This window comes from Mus pahari, chromosome 15 (genome assembly GCF_900095145.1).
Source record: "Mus pahari chromosome 15, PAHARI_EIJ_v1.1, whole genome shotgun sequence".
Classification (NCBI taxonomy): Eukaryota; Metazoa; Chordata; class Mammalia; order Rodentia; family Muridae; genus Mus; species Mus pahari.
This window is the reverse complement of record NC_034604.1, coordinates 11,786,731-11,804,187: the sequence shown is the minus strand read 5'-3', so window position 1 is coordinate 11,804,187 and position 17,457 is coordinate 11,786,731. Positions and strand designations below refer to the sequence as shown.

The 17,457-nt window shown below is 38.9% G+C and overlaps 1 protein-coding gene across 2 annotated transcripts in view; it reads left to right on the top strand.

Moving 5' to 3' along the window:
* Positions 1–733: 733 nt before the first annotated feature.
* Chst9 (carbohydrate sulfotransferase 9) overlaps positions 734–17,457 on the top strand; it is a 153,436-nt gene continuing 136,712 nt past the window's right edge. Inside the window, exons 1-3 of one of the 2 annotated variants that reach the window (XM_029546720.1) lie at positions 734–775; positions 2,207–2,319; positions 2,786–2,857. The gene's annotated coding sequence lies outside the window, so the exon portion shown is untranslated. The remainder of the gene's footprint in view (positions 776–2,206; positions 2,320–2,785; positions 2,858–17,457) is intronic. The other variant, XM_029546721.1, reaches the window with a different exon arrangement.

The window sequence follows — 17,457 nt, the reverse complement described above, 5'->3', positions numbered from 1 at the left end:
CCCTAACCAGAATCCAGTTCACTCATTACCTACTAGATAAACCCTATATACTAATATTGGAGGTTATACCCCCTAAAGCAAGCTGTAAACATCCTTCTGGATGAACCATATGGTATACTTAAGCTACTCGATTCCTATTTGGTCAAACCTGGTTTCAGCTGTCCTGATCATTGTTGGTCTTCCTTTATTTAGCTTTTCTCCCTAATGCTTTAAATAGGAATTATTACCATTTAGGCTTATTGTTAGGAAATGATCTTTTATCAATAGCCTTACTCAGTGCTGGACCCTACGTGCTACACTAAATACCTACCAATGGCATAGTGCAATAGTGGCATGGCTATTAGAGAGCAGCCACCCATTTTCTAATGAGATTTCAGGCCTACTATTCAGGAGGGAATTTATATGGAACTGTAAACCTAGTAATCTAAATTCCATGGTTCCCCGGTTGGAACCAGCCATTGTTGTTTCTGAATGGTCCTGCTATCAAAATGGCTTTCTTGATAACAGATTGTTAAAACGCCACAGAACAGCTCTTACATGCTTACGATTTTATTTTTTAAAGGTGGCTTGAAAGCATTTTTTCTCTTTGTCAACTATGAGCACTCATTATTAAATCACTCAGGGCATGGCTGATAGATAGTGACTCTGCTCTGACATTATCATACACTGACTTGTCATCTTTATTATAGTATCATATTCTCATGACCCTACTCTGTAACTTCTCTTCTCATTTCAGGGAGAATAGAGAAGAAAAGAGAACAGAAAGGAATATCAGGTAAGATTTCACTTAATTAGCTCCAGCTTCATTTTTTGCTTTTATTTCCAACTTCTAAAATGTGGCTGTACCTTCACAGTCAAGTTTTCACATTAAAATTTATCATTTATGATCCTTGACTTGATCAATATTAAATTAATTTAAAATAAGTTAATAGACTTAGATTTTATTTTAGCTTTCACATCAATCAATTATATCCCTGTCATTGTGTCTTTCCATTCAAAAGAAAATTAGATGGAATGTTGAATTTTTCATGATTACATAACAAAAGGAAAGTCTTACAATCAGCTATTTAAAAATAAGGATATTGTCATGATTGTTAACCAGCTTATTTTCTCAGATATGAATCACAGTTGTTTTTCTGAAAACCATTTGTGCGAGAGATGTTTTTCAAAATTATATTAGCTATTTAACTTAGAAAATCTTTGTATCTGGGAGAAATTGTTAATGTGTTATCAATGATTATAGAATATAAACTCCTCATATTTCTAGAGGTGGATGTTACTTGGGTCAATGCATTTGCATACATTATGGAGTCAATATTTGCTAACTAATACAAAATAAGCTTTTATATTTCCATATTTTCTCTGTTCGTCTTTTCATTTGGCTTTTCGTGTAAAATCTTGGGGGAAGATAAATTTCATTCACTGAGCAAGCATTCCTGTAAAGACATTGGAGCCCACTAAGTACAGATCTGAGAACAATCATGAAATATGTCAATTTCACTTACATACCTGTCTCCACCCCTCCACAAATTTCAACAGCTGTGTTTCTTATCCCTGTAGTAGTTGAGAGCTGCCAATGTAAAGATTAGTTATTGCTAATACTCTTCTTCCTACTGTGTGTGTGGGGAGGGGAGTGCTCTCAGGTGTGATATATATATTGCAATTATCTACTCTGGTTAATAGAAGACAGAGTCTCCACCCTCATCTGAAAGCGAATAGAGCTCCAGGATTCCTTGTCACCTCTACCTAAATGTAGCATCCATCTAGGAGATTTTGGCAACAGAATTTCTCTTTCAGCATCCCTTTTAAAACTTACTTCCATTGTCTTCATTCTGCCTCTTGAGGCCCAATAATGCATACAAAATATATAAAAATAAATATACATACGCACATATATACACATGTGTACGCACATACATGCATATATATACACATACATACATAAACACACATACACACACACACACACACACACACACACACACTTATGTATGTATGTATGTATGAATTTAAGGATGTGCCTGGTCTCTCAGAGCTGTAATCTCCTTTGTTCTTGTCTTTGAGGGAAGGCTATGTGTACCTTTTTCTAACATTACATGGAAGATGTCCTACTTGCTTCTTCATGAAAGAAACTACAGAAAGGAAGAATGTTAATTAGCCAAAGCATTGTTCCAGATGCCTCATTACGTTCCTTCTGTAATCACAGATTTAAAAGCTCCATGTGATCAAGGTGATACACGAACTTAAAGAGAGACTGGATAGAACTCGGACTTCAGTCTTGACTTTTGTGGCAACGCCATCCTAACCATTCCTCACAAAGTATTTAACTTCTTTTTTAATTAGTTAATTAGCTTGTTTATGTTTTTAATCAGTTTCCCCTCCCTGTTCTCTACCCAGTCCCCTGCCCCATCCACACCTCCTCTCTTTCTCTTTAGAAAATGAGAGGCCTCCCATGGATATCAACCAGCCTTGCCATATCAAGTTGCAGTAAAACTGGGTGCATCTAAATCCTACTGAGACTAGAAGAGGCAGCCCAGTATGGGCAAAAAGTCTCAAAGGAAATCAACAGAGTCACAAATAGCCCTGCTCTCAGTTAGGAGTCTCACATAAAGACCAAGCTGCACAAGTGTTCCTTATGTGCTTAGGTCAGTCTTATGTCGGGCTCCCTAGTCGCTGGCTTGAATTCTGAGGGGCCCGTATGGGCCCAGGACAGTTGATTCTGTAGCTTTTCTTGTAGTGTCTTTGACCCCTCTGGCTCCTTCAATCTGTTATCCCTCCTCTTCAGCAGGATTCCCCAGGCTCTGCCTAACACCCGTTGCTGGTTGAAGCCTATCTAATGACGGTTATGCTCCTCTTTGTAAGTATGGCAGAACATCATTCAGTGTCAAGGGTGGACTCATTCTTAACAAAATTTTCTCAAGAAGTAGAAATCATTTTTAAGGCAAACACATCTTTGTTTGGAGACAGGAATCATTAGGGCACTGAGAAAACTCCTCTTACTAATGGAGGTAACTAGCCCCATGTGAATATAGTATGTCAACCTGCCTGGTGACCATGATGAAATGAAATCAAGAATAACTAAGGAATAGGGCCAAGCTTGCCAGTGGGAAAATTGGAAATATCTTGTCATTTAACCATAAATCATGCTCTTTGAAAACTGTCTATTTTAGGGTGAATTTCAGTTTGGGGGACAGTTTTGACATAGACCTTAAGCACAAAGTTTGGTTCAAAGAGAGATGTACAAGACACACTCAAGTATGGGCACTGACTTCTCAAGGGCATGTCCCAGGGAATCTGTCCTGGTAAAGATGGCACAGCCTTCCAAGATCGACACAGTCATTTTGTCCATTTCATCATGAGTATCTGCACAGTAAGTATGTGACAGTGGCATGCACAGACCTACCTTTAGATTCTGAAGTACCCTCGATGTCAGTGACCTTGCTGTTTCTGACCAGCACAGAGGCCATGTTCCACTCATTCTCTTCAGAATCTGCACTTTGTTTTTCAGATGAGGCTGTGCCCTCCACATGCACTGCTGGATCTGTCTCTCCACAGAGGAAGACAAGAATTTGGCCCTAATCATGATCAACATACCCCTACCTTATTTCACTAATAAGAAGGAAAGCTAAAATATACAGGGAAAAAAAAACTATAGGGAAAAAAAAAAAGCACCTGTGGTCTTGCAATACCTGTTAGAGAAGAATACACAAAAAGCCTCACTTTTGCTTTGCTGTTTAAAGCATTGTTTAAATATTTGGGGCTGGGTAGATGGTTCAATGGTGAAGAAAAAAATTGCTCTTGAGAAAAATGGTGATTAGTTCCCAGCATCCTCAGGGGAAAAAAAAAAAAAAACTTCCTCCTATGACCCACCACCACCCAACTGTGCACGCACATGCATGCTACAAACCAACATACCTACACAGAGAGAGAGACAGAGACAGAGACAGAAACAGAGACAGAGACACAGAGACAGAGAGAGACAGAGACCGAGAGAGGCAGAGAGACAGAGAAAAGATATACACATAACTAAAAATAGAATAAATTTATTTTTTATTATATTTGAATTTTCACAGAACAAAGTTTTTGATCAGCATAAGAAATAACTTCCTGATGATGGGATGGATCCCCGGATGGGGTAGTCTCTGGATAGTCCATCCTTTCATCTTAGCTCTAAATTTTGTCTCTGTACTTATATCCTTTCATGGGTATTTTGTTCCTTAGTCTAAGGAGGAATGAAGCATCCCATCATCAGCCACCAAACCCAGATACTAATGCACATGCCAGCAAGATTCTGTTGAAGGGACCCTGATATAACAGCCTCTTGTGAGGCTATGCCAGTGCCTGGCAAACACAGAAGTGGATGCTCACAGTCAGCTATTGGAAGGAGCACAGGGGCCCCAATGGAGGAGCTAGAGAAAGTACCCAAGGAGCTGAAGGGGGCTGCAACCCTGCAGGTGGAAGAACAATATGAACTAACCAGTACCCCCTGAGCTCCTGTCTCTAGCTGCATATGTAGCAGAAGATGGCCTAACCGGCCATCACTGGGAAGAGAGGCCCCTTGTTCTTGTAAACTTTATATGACCCAAAGGCCAGGGCCAAGTAGTGGGAGTGGGTGGGCAGGGGAGCAGGGGCNGGGGGAGGGTATAGGGAACTTTCAGGATAGCATTTGAAAAGTAAATAAAGAAAATAAAAATAATAAAAAAGAAATAACTTCCTAATGAAGTTATTCCTCATTAGGGAGTTCTTTTCTAGGACCAGAAATGATGACTTGCTCGTGTTTGTGAAACTGTACATCCAGGTAAAGCCTATAGGAGAGTAATCCAAGCAGCTGACTAGCTCATTCTGAAGGTAGTTTCCATTTTTGGCTATTGTTTGCGTCATTGCTTAATTAAAATGACCTGCTTTGTAGATGTGGTCAACACACAGCAACCCTTACATGTTCAAATTTCATTATTTAACAGACTGAATGATGGTCCAAAAATTTTGGTTAATTTTGCCTAAACTAAGTTTATCATAGCCCATGTTGCTGAGGCTGTGGAATAAAAGTTTAATTTTGTGTGCTGGGGGTGGGAGTGGCTCAGTGGGTAAAAGTGTTTGCTCTGCAAGCCTGAGGGCCTGAGATAGAGTCCCCATACCAGTCATGGCCACATGTGCCTATAACCCCATCAAGGCAGCAAGTGGCAGATGAGCAGGTAGAGCAAATTCCCTGGAGTTTGCTGGCCAGAAGTCTTAGATAAAATACACAGCTAACAGTTCAGTGCAAGACCTTCTCTCAAGAGAATAAGATGGAGAATGACTGAGGAAGACACCTGATAGCCTTCTCTTGCATCGTCATGCCTGTACACTGGTGTAAGAACCCATAAACTCACATCCGTGCACAATGAACATGCATACACATGCATGCTCATACACACACACACACACACACACACACACACACACACACACACATCAGCTGTAAGATCTGAGACAATGAGATGATCGTTCAGGGTTAAAGGTATTTGCCACTAAATCTGCGTTCAATCCCTAAAAACCAAAGGTAGAAAGAGAGCATTGACGTTTGAAAATCATCCATTGATCTCCACTCATGAAGTGTAGCATGAGTGCCTACACGTGCATAAACAAATAAACAATTGTAATTTAAAATGTAACTGTGATATTCTCAGAGCTTGTTTGCATTCTGATTGCAAACCCGGGCAATGCTTTCATTTGACATACTATTTTTCCTAAGCCAGAAATAAATTTTACAAGAATAATATAAATTGGTATTATTCGCTGCAGTTTTTGAAAAGCAACTCAAAGCATATGCATACCCCTTGACACTAGCTTTGAAATCGCAGAACCTATTCTTACAACATAGACACAAAAGCCAAAGCTAAATTTGGATGTGTGGTATTGTAACAATACATGGGCAAGATAAAATAGTCAAATACTTGATGCGATTATTCATCTAGTTGCCCCAACTTTTTCACTAATCCAGCTCTTTCATCAGGAATAGAGGAAAAACATCATGTTTATTTTACATAAAAACATCTACTGAGTGAATAATATTTCTGTCAAAAAAACCCTGCTTGTTTCAATGTTGTGGTGTTCTTGATATTAAAAGACAACATAGCATAAAAGACTAAGATGAATTTAGGTGTGCAAAGCTTCCCATGAATTATAGTTTGGGCAAAGCAATGCCAGAGGTTTGCTAAGATGCAGGGATGACATCTGCTTACCTTTCAAATCCAATTTACTATTAAGTAAAAAGTAGTACTGGAGGCCCAGAGAATGGAGCCACAGCTGAGACAACGCGTTTCATAACGAAATTGTGGTCTCTTTGTTGATAGCATTAGATCATCTCTGTAGTTAGACATGGTTTATTCATTCACATAATTTTTTTTTTTTATGATTACATGCTGTGAGCCTAGATTGGGCAGATCTACCACTACTCTACCGTCTTCCACAGCTTATGAGGCCCCTTAGAACTTGCTATTTCTCCAGGCTGTGTGCTTCTGCTCTGCTTTTCTCTGTCTTCATCTTCCTCTCCCTCTTCCATTTTCTCCTTCTCTCTTCCACCTCCCCCTTCCCTTTTATCAGCCCAATCATCCGCTCTCCTTTATTTTACAAATTAAGGTGGGAAGCCAGTTTACAGGAAATCACCTGAGTGCTGTCTCATTCCTTGTTTGCAACCACTCACAGAAGAATGGAATTAACATCAAATATAATTAGCCCCAGGGCTATCTACAACATGCTCTTGCACATTTGAAAGTATATGTGGTTTGTATTTAAATACATAAGCATATTGGTAAGTTCCTTAGTAGTTTGCTTTGTGGATGAGTTCACCATTGACTATCAAATCAAACTTGGTGACTTTTTCGTTAATTCTGAGTTTGCCAAAGTTTCATCAATAGTCATCAACTTGACAATGTGTCATCTTATGTGGGTATCATTTAGATTTTTCAGTAGATTAAACAAAACTGGTTTATTTTTAAGTTATTACCTGAGTGCAATTAGCAGATGAAAGCCTGTAGCCTAGCCCTATCACCATGATCTGAAGTCGAACACATAAGAGTGATTCAGAATACAATTATTGAGTTCAGAAGGAGCAGGCATCTTTTAATTAGGATTTTAATAATTACTAATTTGTAAAATCTCCTTACAGTTTTATATGAACTCATAGATTTGGACATGAATTCAGTCTTCCGGATATCACATCTTTTCCCCTTCTACCTTTCATATCTACATTAAACTCTTCTTTATAATAGTACCATATATCCAAGAAGACATGGCAAAACTCCACAGGATGTTGTTGTTTAAAAAGAGGGTTTATAAAAATGTCAACTAAACATCATGTAGAAAAACAATTATTTTGAAAGGCTCTATTAGTACCTGACAATAAATTTGTAATGCTGAAATCTGTTTCTTTTGCAATATTATTCTCTTATAAATTTTAAGATAACCTTCCTTATTTAGACCCTAATGTCATTCACATAATTTTTAAAGTATAACGAAGTGTTGTATTTTGTCTATCCAAAAGGTGACACTTACTGTTCCATATCTAACGTAACGTAATTCTGGAATGTGTGCTTTGTGAGCTCAGCTCCTCGTTGCTGACTTTAGACTTGGCTTTTGTGCTCCTTGGGAAGGTTCCAACATGACAATGACCATTCCAATTTGAAACACTGGCACACACTGAATACATAGACATTCTGGATTTAAAAATTAAGTAGAGGGAGCAGAAGAGCCAGCAGCTGAGCAATGCAGGCAGGGCAGCGACTACCCTGCCCCGCCCAGCCACGCCCAGCCCCGCCCAGCCACGCCCAGCCACGCCCAGCCACGCCCTGCTGGGAGACCAGATGTCGTCTGTGGCTCACGTTCCCACCAAGGACCCTGCAGATGCCCGTAGTCTGTGCTGCAGCCTGAAGCCATGAGATGTTCAAAGTCTATGCTGCCAACAGGGGCCATATTAATGCAGATGACCCATTCTGCCACCTGAGGCCATGTGGAGGCCATGATCTGGCCAATCTCTGAGAGCCTTGTCTGGGTCCTCTGACCCTACTGTAGCAGGGGACTGTGATCATGGCGTGTGAAGGCCCATAATCTGCGTACCTGTTGACTGGAAAGAGCAAGAAGGCTAATTTTGCTGTGATATCAATGACTGCAAGAAGCACAGTTGAGTTGGAAGGCTTCTGTGACGACCCCTACCCCCATCCTACCGCATCCCCACGAGTAACAGCCTAAACAAGAAACCACTAAAGAGAACTCTTAAAAAGTGTGACAGGGATGCTGAAGTTAGCTCTCCACAATAGATGGGTTCTGGCAAAAGTGTGGGAGGGGAAGAACTCAGCTCTATCTAAGGGGCAGGCCACGGACAAATTGACCATGTTCCATTGAGTATATACAACACAGAGCAGACTTGGTTTTTCTTCTTATTTTTACTTTTTACTTTTTCTGGAGGAGGGGAGGTCACAATGGGGTGGCAGACATGGAAGAATTGGGAAGGGTTTGTGATTGGATGCATGATATGAAACTCCCAAAGAATTAATAAAAATGTTACAAGGAGAAAAATAATAATAAAAATAACAACAAAAAATAGGTAGATAAATGTGCATAAAATCTGTCACTGAAATAGGAAAGCATGTTGTATTTCTTATACATTATTTGAACAATGCAAATTTTCAAACACCTTCGCCTTTGGTGTGATCTTCCTATATGCTATCCTTGGTTTATAGTGATTTCTAGGTTTCCTACACAAGACCAAAAGTTAAGCCCTCAGGAACAAACCTAAGGAATAACTAGCTAGGCCTAGGTTGACTCATCAGTGGCTGACTTTGAGCCCTCGGAGCTAGCTGTACGTACACAGACTTCTGAGTAAACTATAATTTTTTAAAACCCACTTTTATGTTTGACTTTCAGTGTTTTAGAATCCTTTATGTGTTTCATTCTCTCTTTTAAAACCATTATTTTAATCATGATTCCTTAGCATCAAATTTGAAAATACTCATTACCCTAACACACATGCTATTTTCTAACATACATCTCTTATTTGTCTGTAATCTTGAGAATGTCACACCTATGAAACCTGATCATCCCCATCACTCTTTAACTCCCTCAACTTTGCCTCAACAGAGCCCCTTCCCAATGGCACGACCTCTTGTTTTCTAATAACTCACAAAGTTCACTCACTGATGCCCATGTGTGCATAGGAGTGAGGCCGTCCCCTGTTGCATGAAAAATCTACCAGTGGCCACATAATCAAAAAAGTGTGATTCTCCCTTCCCTGGCAGCTATCAATGACCAATGGTTGCTCAGTAAGGGTGGGGCCTGGTTTCCTTGCCACATCATCTGAAGAGAACCAGTTATGATCCTCCCTCTGACCCTTCACACACAAAGGTAATTAGGGCAGCATGGTTAGCCTTCATGGGAGTGTTTATACCGGGAAAGCTGACTGGTGTGCTCATGGTTCTAAAGTAATATATATCAAAGCATAGGTACCCTCAGCTCTTAGCAAATCTGGGTAATCAAGGTCACTAAGTTAGAACTTAAAGCCAGACTTGTAAACCACAACTAACCTAACTCAAGCTCCAAGCTCTGATGAAATACATAAGTGGATTGGGTTTTACTTATATCCAACCCAAGTAGCCAAGAATGATGTAAACATGGTCTGGTGTTTAGTCACCTTCTAGCACTGAGACACCAGTTTTCTGCTTTGGTAACTCATGGCAACCCATTGCCAAAAGACTTGCTTTGTTCAAGCTGCTTTTTCATGAACCATTTTTCTGAACTGCTATAACGTATCTTATGTTTAAAAAATTGCCAGCTATCTGTGGGTTTTATAGCTTAAGGACAGTATTTATTGCTGAATGAAATAGAGCCTCTTAGATACATATTCCTACCCTCAAAATAGAAGACTTACACTTGAAATGTTTGTTCAAAAAGTCATGGAGAATATAAATTTTTAACAAACTTCCTTTTCCAGCCAGTCTAATTTATGATAGAAACTGGATAATGACACAGCTGTTCAGAGTTCTTTTGTAAATACCTTAAATTTTATTGCACAGCACTGCATTTAAAGAATGTGTTTATTCAAATTGAACAAATATGAAATGATAAGTAATTAATGTGGGAGGAATTGCAGTGTGCTGCCACACAGTTGTCTATGAAAGCACCTTTGTGAAGACCACCCCCCAAACACACAAACATACACGCAAGCCTGGCATCTGACTTGGATTGCTACTGTGGTGTGCAGAGCAGAACGGATGTGCAGTCCTTTGAGATTTGCACGATGATTTGCTTAGGTGGCAGCAGTGAAGTGTCTTCAGCTACAGCAGGAGAGATTTCACCATGATGTCACGTGCCTCATTACCTAACTGAGACTGTGTTGCCTGTGTTGACACTTGAGTGTCATGTATCCAGTCCTTGTTCTCAGAAAATGAAATGAAGTTTCTTAATTTGTGCTAACCAAAATTACTTGGAGCTTTAATTTTAAATTAAGTAGTCTGTTAAAAGAAATAAAAAAATAAGTAAAACCTCCAAGGAATTTCCAATTAAAGTGAAATGTAACTCAAACAAAAATAAAGTTTCTTACCAGACCTGGATCACAGCAGTCATTCCAGCACTTGAGAAATTGACAAAGAGAAAATGCAAATGAGAGGCAAACCTGGGCTACATAGCAAGACCTTGTCTAAAATAGAACTAAGAAATAAAAATAAAGCATAGAAATTCAAAATGTACTTTATCAGGCTAAACAATCCTTTCAAGACAGCAGGGAACCAAACAGTTCTCAAGGAAACTGTGCTGGACTTGTTGACGTTAATAAGGAAAATGTATCAAAGTACATGGTGTATGTATTTGCATCTCACCCGTTATTATAATGTATATAAAATAACATAATGATATATTGGGATACATAATACACTTTCTTCTGACAGAACCTGGGCATGGATCATTCAAGGTAAAGATGCGTTTTGGATTAATTAAAAGTGTGATCTACACAAACAAAGGCTGAAAACTGCCCACAGAAATGGAATACCCATGATCCTTAGGTTTTCTCTACAGAAGTCTTAAGTTATAACTGATTTTCCCACAGGGATAAAAATGAGGTTGTATTTCTAACTAAGAAACAGATGCCTAACTTTTTTTTTAAAAAATGCACATGACCACAAACATTTTAATCAAAAGTAAATGATATATTTGTATAATGCATAGCTTAAAACCTTTTAAAGTGAATGTCTGTCATTGGAGCTGAGTGAAACAGAGATAAATCATGTAAATTGTCCTGTTATTTTATGGGGAGTCCCCAGATAAGAGGATTTCAGGACAACAGAGAAGCCATGAGACTCTCTGGAGACATAAAGTACTTGAAGCCTGCTCACCCCTGAAGTGAGGTTATAATGTCAGTGGCAGCTGGGAAAATGCTAAAGAGGCTTAGCCTTTTTGAGAGAGAAATGAGAGACTCTGAAGTGGAGGAGGTGCCCATTGTGGAGACAGACACATGTTACAAAGCCCTTATAAAACCCTAGAGGGGCGGTGCCCATCATGGGGACAGATCCACATTCACAGAGTCCTTGGGAGACCCTAGAGATAATCAGTATATATTCTCTTAAAATAAATACCTTTCTGTACCACTGATGAACAAAAAATACATCATATTCAACTTTGACCTCATATAATGCAATTTTTCTTGTTTTTATTGGTTATTTTCTCACCTAATGTCCTAGCCATTTTATAGTGACTAGCCAGGAAGGGCAGATAAGCAAATACTAATTACATTAAATCTAATATGCTTCAGTGGCTCTCGTGGTACTAAATCTTACTGCAACAATATAAATATGTTGTCTGTAAGACTTTTAGTCTATATCTATATTTAAACTTATCATAAAGTACACAGACTTATTGTTGAAACTGTTTGTAACAGTTAGATAGGTGAGCTCATTAAATACATTTAAATTGTACTTCCATCACTGCCATCTATCTATAGGGCTGCCTAGATCTGAAACTTTGCCTGTAATCTATAATTCCTCAATACCCCTCTCCCTGTGCTCCAACAAAACACAATTCGTGTGTGCGGGTGTGTGTGGGGGGGTTGAGTTTTCAGGTGTAAGTTCTTATAAATATGCATGCAGCAGAGAAAGACCTCAGGTGTCTATCAACCTCCATGTTGCTCTTCAGAGAGGGGTTCTCCTGAATGAACTTGAAGCTTGCTGAGCGAGCTAGGATGGCTGGCCAATGAGCTCATGGGATCCCTCTCCCTTTGCCCTTAACCCTTGGTTATAGGCACTCTCAGCCTTGTGTGAAGGGTGGGTTTACATTCATGTCCTCTCTCTTCACAATAAGTGCCTTTATGCACTAACCACCTCCTTGTTCTTTTTTCTTTTTCTGTAATTTGACAACATTGAGTCTTCATAGCTATTGAATCAAACAATAATTGATGGAGGAAGACACATTTGTTTTCCTCTGTCAAATCAAAAATATATCAGTAGAGATGGAGAGATGTTCTCCCACACAAGGTCCTGAGTTCATTCCCAGCATCTAGATGGTGGCTCATAATCATTTATATTGATGCAACACCCTCTTCTGTGCAAACAGATAACATACATATAGATACATACATACAGATAACCCATATAGATATAAATACATAAATAAACCTTTAAAAATAAAGTCCAGAAAAATATAATGTGTACAAAATGAGCTAACTCATTAAAAATAAAAGCATGCTCTGCTCTTGCATAGGAGTTGAGTTCAATCCCCAGTACTGCATGTAATTCCAAGAACATCTAGAGTGTCTGATTCCCCAGGTGCCTAGACTCACAGGCATCCACCCATCTGCACACACACAAATACAGACACACAAACATGTACACACACACAAATGTACAAGCAAACACATAATTGAAAATAATAAAAATGAGACAGGAGAGACAACTTGGCAATTAGAGCACTCGCTTCTGTTGTGGAAAACCAGGGTTCCCTGCCCAATACCCAGATGAAGTCTCACAGCAATCTTTAACTTCAGTTCAGGGGATTTGACATCTATGTCTGCCCTCTCTGGGTACTACATGCACATAGTACACAGATGTACATGTAGGCAAAACACTTATACACATAAAATGAAAGAAAGAAACCTTAAATAATGAAAATAATCATTTTTAATTTTTAAGTAATATGCACATAAATCCAAGTAAAAAGTGTTATTCACATAAAGACATTCTCTGGAACAAGCATCCATGCTACTGAAAATAGGAGAACAGAGTCTGAAGTGATTTGGGCATGGCAATCTGGGATGGAAAGAGATTGCGATGTACCACTTGTATGTTGTCACCTGTTGCAGAATACTGTACCACAATGCTGTTAGCTGCAGTCAGAAAGTTCATTTGCCACTGATGTCAAAGCCTCCACATTTGAAGAAATACTAGGTTCTCTTTGCAAAGGAATGTTCAGATCTCGTATTCATTGCAAAGTGACCCTATTAAGAGTTTGTATGCCATTTCCAGTGTCACAGTAAGCCAAGCCTGCTCCACAGCAGAACAATGGAAGCTATTGTGCTCAAGAGGAACAGCTGTGCACTGACTTTCCAGAAATTATACAGGAATTTGTAAACTATCAAGGGATAGCAATGTGTCCTTAATAGACATGTTTGCACACTCTCTGCTGTACAATTTTAAACATATTTCACATCAAAAACTACATAACTCATCTTGAATCCAAATGCAACTGTATCTGTTGTTTTGTAAAATACTAATTAGATGACATCATTCAAAGTCACTATAGCAATTAAATAAAATAATTGTGATATTTAACATACTTAGAGAATAAAAAGATATGAATATAAAATTAATAAAAATATTTTTAGCTATTAAACATATTAGGAAACCATTATCTTCTTTGTTTAACTCAATGAAAAGGTACAGAATATTTTTTAAGGGAAATTATAAACTCATTCTTATAATTCACTTTATTTTTCCAATGTTTATATAGAAAAAAAAACAATTTCTTCCTCTGTATGAGGAGACAAATCAAAAGAGAGCAAACTGAATAATTAATATTTCAAATTCTTTACAGAAATCTAAAAGAATACCCTCCTAAGCTATGTGAACAAGTTCTTGGTTTCATGGCATAATACACTAACATCCTTTTCTTGGTTTTTAAATTATTGTTGCAATATTTGAATTCCACTAAATATCTCAAGAGGCACTGCACATTCTAGCCTTGCTTGTAACAGTTTTATGGTAGGAAACAAAGTCTTTGAGTGATTATAAAAATTAAATAAAAGCTAAATGACCCCCAAACAGACTTTATTATCCTCTATTTTAAAATATGGTATAAGATTTGGTTGCAGAAATATTATGCAGGAAAGAGATACCTCAGCTAGCTTGCAAGTTGTTTTAAATCATTTTTCTTTGAAAGCTCTGTGCTGTGTTAGTTTAAACACTGGAAGATCTGGTACAGGATAAATCAGAAATCAAATAAAATTTAACCTTATCACTCCTGAGAGAATGTCAAAGGAAGAACTTTGTCCTGGCTGTAAAGATTTGCATAAAAGATGACAGACAGGAGGAAACATGGATCGTATTTACTGATGGAAATGGAAATGCCAAAGTCAATATGTGACTCACGTAGAATTTTAAAAACTGTTTAACTTCAGAATCTAGATAATAACACAGTCTAATGCCTTAAGTGACACTACACCAGTCTTTCTTGATGATGAGTTTATGTAGACAACAAAGAACAAATGTGCCCTAAACTCTCAACTGGTCTCATGCAGAGGGACAGAGGGACCCAAAACTACTATTCAGCTCAGATCTTTCAAACAAGTAAAAACACAGCAACTAGCGAAGAGGTCACTTCTCTACCAGCATTAGGCGTCCTGGACCTCTGCTATTGCACAGCATCATGCATCCGGGCAACAACTGTACACTGAAGTCCTATTTCAGGGTAGAGTCCCCATTCTGTGTTCTTACCACAATAAAAGTGCAACAAAAACTGAATGTCCAAGTTTTATCTGGGATCTTAACTGCTTTCAGGTGTATTCTGGAGAACTGGATAGACTGTCAAACCAGTCCCTGGAGGACATTAGAGATTCCGGACATGCTGGGCCTATGCAAGTGGGGTGTGTTGTCACCATTTTCTCTGTACAAAGTGGGCAGAGGTGTGGTAACTTAAGGCTTTCCATTTTTCTCTTGTTTCACATATTTGAAAATATCCTTAATAAAATATTAGAAATATTACAGTAAGGCAAAGTAGCCATGCTTCTGTGCCCTCTCCTGTGGAACTGTTGTGTTGTTATACGATATTTCCTTTTATTGGGCTGGGCAAGCAGATTGCTCCCAGACCTGTCAGACAGAGAGGCAAGCATGATTTCTTTTTAATGTGCCATCTTTCTTTTCTCTTTATAATTGGAGACAAGGGAGAGATTAAAATCTAATCATTCTCAGCTTGGTTCACAGGTACAAGTAGAAGAACCAGCACTCAGGATCACTATTATCAGAAAAGTTAAAATCAAACCATAGTGAGAGTCCATCCCTCTGACCCCATTTAGAAAATATATTATTAAAAACACAGGTGATGACAAGTATAGGGATGCATAGTGGGGAGACACATGCTCTGTGCTTCTGGGTGACCAGAATGGTACAGGACCATGGAAAACAGAAAGAACCACTGCATGTTCCAACATCCCATGACTGATGGATATGTGCAACAGTACCCAATTAATGGTATTCAAGTCGATCCAGGTGGCAGAGCCTCCGTGGTGGCGCATTCCTCGATATCCACTCCAATGTTCTGGGTTCCTGATACACAAAGCCTTTATATTTTGATATGCCCTAAACAGCTCAATGGCTGGCCCACTTCTTAGCCTCCACATGGCTAATTAACCTTCTTCCAATATTCCTAAGTTATTACTTACTAAAATCTATATCCTATCTTTTTTTCCCTAGAACCAGTCGGGTTGGGGCTGCCCTTCCCTGGCTCCTACATATCAGTTATGCTTTCTGTCCCTCACCTTCTCGGGCATATTGTCTTTCTTCTCCTTCTCCCATCATGGCGGATCTGCTTCTTCCTTCCCTTGTTTGTCTCTAGCCTGAGTATCCTAAAAGCCCTGCCTCTGTCTTCCCTGCCAGCCATTGTTGACATCTTTATTTACAAATTAAAACCAACTGGTGGCAGGGTCCCTCAGTGACTTACATGTAGGAGCTTTCAGACAGGTTCTGGGGGAACATAATTAACATGAGGATACAAACAGCTATAGATATGCAAGAAGCCCAAACCAGTATTCCCAGACATACCCAAACTGTGTAAGCTTTCTCTAATCGGAAACAACTTTCTTCAGGAGTCTCCTGTTTTTCATTTGTCATTATCTAGTCAGTGGTTAGACACAGGGTACCTTGTTAACTAGGCCACTCTGACAACATAGCATCTGAAAGGATGCCTGGCAGGTTTGAAGAAGCTAACCATGAGCATGTTTGAAAGAAGAAGAAACACCAAGGGCAAAGGCTTCAGGCAGGGCAGACTTGGTTGACCAAATTAAAGTGTGGTAAGGGTGTGGTGAACAGAGCAAACTCATGGCACGGCACCCAGCTTAGGTAACTGTTTATGGAGTTTAGGCTTTATGTTGTTTGCAACACTGACAAATCCCTGGAAAATTGTAAACAGAGGGATGGGATGATTTTTCTTAAAATGCTCAGACTTGGAAGAGACCTTTAGAAAAGAAGTAGGGAAGAAGCATTTTCAGTATTACTAAAATCATCTTGACCAATTGTCCTCAGCCTTCATAAAGCTGGGACCCTTTGAAACCATTTCCCATGAGGTGGAAACCTCCCCACATCAAATTATCTTCATTGCTACTTGGTAATTGTAATTTTGCTACTTTTATGAACCATATTGTAAATGTTTGGTATACAGCCCCTGTGGGGGTCTGAAGCCATAGGTTGAGAACCACCGAACTCGCCAAAGACTAATGGTGATAAGAGACTAATGGTGATAAGAACCAAAGTAGGATTCATAGGAATGGAAGAAGTGGTTGGATTAGAAAACTCTTTAAAGAATAATAACCAGATATTTGTCATGGGAGGGAAGGAGTGACTGATGCTCTGCAGGAGGAAACATTGAGTTGTGTGCAGATTTGGAAGGGACAAGAGGGACTTTGCACTTGAGACATTTAGGAGAGTTGGAAGCCAACAATATTAGCTTCATCCTCATCAAAATGCATGATTGCCCTAAACAGTGTAATACACAGATCAGGCAATTTCAGATCAAAAGAAAAAGCCTAGCAAGGGTTATGTTGTTTGCAAAGCAATGGTGAAAATGAAATACAAAAATAAATATGAGAGAGAGAGAGAGAAAAAAAGAAAGAAGGAAAGAAAGAAAGAAAGAAAGAGAAAGAAAGAAAGAAAGAAAGAAAGAAAGAAAGAAAGAAAGAAAGAAAGAAAGAAAGAAAGAAAGAAAGAAAGAAAGAAAGAAAAGCAGACAAAA